We start from the raw sequence: 4,254 nt of genomic DNA, 5'->3' as shown, positions 1-4,254 counted from the left end.
ACATGGATGTGATTATGAAATGTATGGCAGGTACTCGGTAGGTTAGCTCCGGATGCTCGTCATGGCCCTCTGGTCGGGTCGTGATAGGGACGTCAGTACGGACAAAGTAGTGAGTATGTAAGGCATGAAAGTAACATGAAGAGACATAAAAGTACAAAGGATAAAATGAATACAACCTGTATGTCTGAACGGCCTCTGTGGGCCAATGATATGCATAATATTGTGCGTGCATGCATAGGGGTCATACATATATATGCGTATATAACGCCTGTCAAGTCTCTGTGGGCATCCCTTCATATCATATCAGCCTCTATGGGCTGCATCATCATCATCATCATGTGACCAGCTGATCAGGTGGTAGTGCGTATATAACGCCATAACTTCCCCATACCCTATATATATAATACATAATATACACATATATAATGCTTGGGGGGTCATAGGTCTTTCCATATATATATATATATATATATATATATATATATATATATATATAAATGGAATGCAATGCAAAGATATTATAAGAGTACATCCTGAATCTGTCGGAGTGACGTAAGGTCGTTACACCTCCGAACATCATCATGAGATAGCATCTTCATCAACAAGAGACTCTATGAATCATACTAAGAAATAAATCAACATGGAACATCCCTAGCTACTAATAATAGAATCATTATGAAGTAGCGTTTTGTTCATAAGGATCATGGCAAAGAAGGAAAGTTAGCCTTAACATACCTCAGGTCGTCAACACAATCCCACAACGAATCCGTCAAACTAGTACCCCAATCCTATAACAAAGGAAGGCATTTGTAAGCTTAGATGGTACTAGTATATCACATATATCAAACAATAAATTGATTCTGAAACAAAATGGGCAGCAATTCCCCTACTTCATTAATCACCACCTCACATCCAACAACCAACAATCAATACAACAACCTCATATGATCCTCTTTAAACTCGTATCATCAACATTTAGAAATATACAATAGAACAGCCTAATATATGCTTTGCATACGACACTTATACACTTTCTTCTTTCAATTATACCAAGTATAACAACCCCAACACAATCTTAACATCGTCTAAAATCCATACAACAAGATTTTAGCGTAAAATCACATTAGCAACATAACTCAAGTTAGATTACATCTCAATATAAACTCAAGTTCATATTTAAACCTTTCCTCCCACTTCTCTTCTTCCAAACCTAGCATAACCATCATATAAACTCATAAACATGGAAATAAGATGGAATCTTACCTCAAGAACTCAAAAGCACTTCAATTCCAAGATTGCTTCGCCTAGAAGTATCCTCCAAATCTTCTACAAGAAGGAGAAACAACCTTCAACAATACTTTAAAAACCTTTAGCACTTGATTCTCACTTTTAATCCTTGATTTATTTTGGGTTTACTTGGAATAGGCTAGCGAGAGTTATAGAGAGTGTTTAGGGTCAGTTTGTAATGAAAAAAGAGATGAAAAATGAATTCAGTCGATTTATACAAATTAAAATATTTGTACCGCCTCCATTATACGGTGCATTATACGATCCTTATAATGGTATACCGTCCGTATAATGGACCGTATAATGGTCATAGAATACCTCCGCCACCGATACCATTATACGGCGGGGGCTGGTCCATTCTACGGGCCGTAGAAAATTCTGCGGTCCGTATAAATACCCCCCAAGGTCAAATTCCGTCGAATATTGGCGTCGATTTGTTAACCCTCTAATCCTTGCATAACTTACTAAACATGAACTTAAACCCTCATATACTCAGGATGAATACGTCTAATCTAATATAACCTCGAATATAATTTCACTCTCCAATTTCATATCAGCCAACTCATGAAGATGCTTAACGTACAAAAGTACGGGGAGTAACACCTTAGAACTCTTAGGTTTTAAATTTTGGGAATGGGGAAGAAGTGGTTCGAAATGGGATTAATAAATGTTTCTTGTTCAGCGACCCTTGCTTCTACATACTCTGTTCCGCTTACACGATCCCGCCTCAGTGGCTAACCGTCCGCTGAGGCGGGCCTCATTAAATGACACACCACTTTTCTTCTATAGGTCAAGTCCCGCTTAGGCGGACCCGTAGAGGCGAAAACCCCCTCGCTGAGGCGAGACATCAGAAAACTACCAAGTTCTACCCAAAAAACTTGACATCTATCGGAGACCTCTCCGATACAAACTAGACATGCACCTATATGTAAAAATACGCTATGAAACAAACTGTGCCCTCGAAATTCCCAACGGAGGTCTATTTGACCGGGTCAACCCCCAAACGGCCAAGATTAAGTTTTCAACCAACGGTGCAAAACGCTCTTGAATGCCTCGAGAACCAAACCAAATGTCCCACAAAGTCATAATCGAGCCTCCGGACCTCACGGAATTGATGAAATTCTGAAAAAGGTCCGTTTATCCAAAAGTCAACTATTGGTCAAATCTTTTTCACTTTAAAGCTCTAATTTCCTCAAATCACGCTAATACTAGCCCGATGACCTCGGGAGCCGTGTCAACCATCCCCGCGAGTTAAAATCATACTAACGGGGCTCCGAGAAGGGTTAACGGGGGCAAATGGGTCAAAAGTGCAATAACGACCAAACAGGTTTTTACATCATATACCAATTAAATAATCATTCGGCCTCGAACGATGAAGAAGAGTACGAAAGCTAACGGTAACTGAGGAATCTTTATTTAAACCCACACGAAAGCCTCCACATGCAAGAATTACGATGACAGTACTGGTCGTTCATCTTATCAACCCAGACTTACTTTATCTTGGCTCAAGACCCAAATTTCCCTATCTTCTGCACTTGAAATTTCCTTCACAACTGATCCCCGATTATAAGAACTGCCTCCACTTGAATTTTCTGATTCGATAAAACCACACCTCTGGACGCAATCGATAGGTCCCATAAACACTCCCCAAATAACACAATCCCTTAGGTATAGCCACAATCATAGTCCATCCTGAACTAGAAAAATATTCTGATTCTGCTAACCTTTCTTTCACACCTTCTAAAGTCGTTCTTCACACCACGATTCATGATTTCCCTTTGCCTAAAAGAATCCTTGATTTATCGGAGCATCTCTAAGAAATTCCATTAAAACTAATCTTACACAAAACCGATTGCACTAGCTCCAAGTCTGCTCGTTCCGTAACTCGGTGTTGAAACCACTTAACCAAAACCATAGCTCAAACCTTCTCAAACCCTCCATCACCATATTGTCTACATACCTATTGATTACCTTATCGAGCCCAAACCTGTAGAAAACTATCTGATAGCTGACCTTGATGAGACATTACACATTCCACTCGCAACCCTCAATAAAGCTCGGTAAAATCCGTCATACCTCAACTCCGAATTGAAATTTATCGAACCTACGAAGGTGATCTACTAGAACGACTGTAACGGTTCGTATTTTTGCGGGCAGGGTTAGCGCTCGAAAAAAGCTACTTCGAACTCCTTGGTGCTCTTTCGGACTTTGTTTTAAAAGAGCCGCCACCTAATTTTTAGGAAATTAGAAAAATCAGTTTTGAAGGGTTTATTCATACACCGTAAAAAATCCTTCTTAATCCAAAGTTCTAGGTAAGGGTTCTGGTGATCCCTTAGGGAAGGTGTTAGGCACCCTAGTATTAAGGATCCGTACTATACGGTTAACCTTCTAATTCCAATGTATGAGTATTTGCATGAACTATTTATTTGGTGTTTATTTCCTGCATTTATTAAAATCTATCATTTGTATTTCATTTTGAAAAGATTGAATGTATTCCCTTTACATATAGGGTATTTAGGTTCGGATTTATAATATCCGGATAGAACCAGTTCCTTTTATATATATAAGGATAGTAGTGGTTTTGTAAAGATAAAAAGTTCATTTATTTTAAAGTATGGGATAAATGAGCTTTGTTCATGCTTGACTCATACATGGGCCAAGTTAATCCGTTTAATACGTTTTTAGATGTTCTTATCTAAAACTTTATGTTTACAAATGATTTATATGGATTTTATTTTATACGAAGTTTTCTTATATAATCCAACTAACTTTTTTGGTCCTGGAATTTAAAACTTAAAGCCCAATATCTGCAAATAAAAGGATAATATTTTATGTGGGCTTTGGCCCAAATTTTATCCATTTTCTTAAAAGGATAATATTTTATGTGGATCTGTTGGACCTTAGCCCAAAATTTTCGTTTTCCTTTTTTGTTAATGGGCTTAGCCCAAAACAAGCTCTTCCATTCTT

This window comes from Lycium ferocissimum, chromosome 7 (assembly GCF_029784015.1).
Source record: "Lycium ferocissimum isolate CSIRO_LF1 chromosome 7, AGI_CSIRO_Lferr_CH_V1, whole genome shotgun sequence".
Lineage (NCBI taxonomy): Eukaryota > Viridiplantae > Streptophyta > Magnoliopsida > Solanales > Solanaceae > Lycium > Lycium ferocissimum.
The sequence above is the reverse complement of the archived record's forward strand: the minus strand, read 5'-3'. Positions refer to the sequence as shown.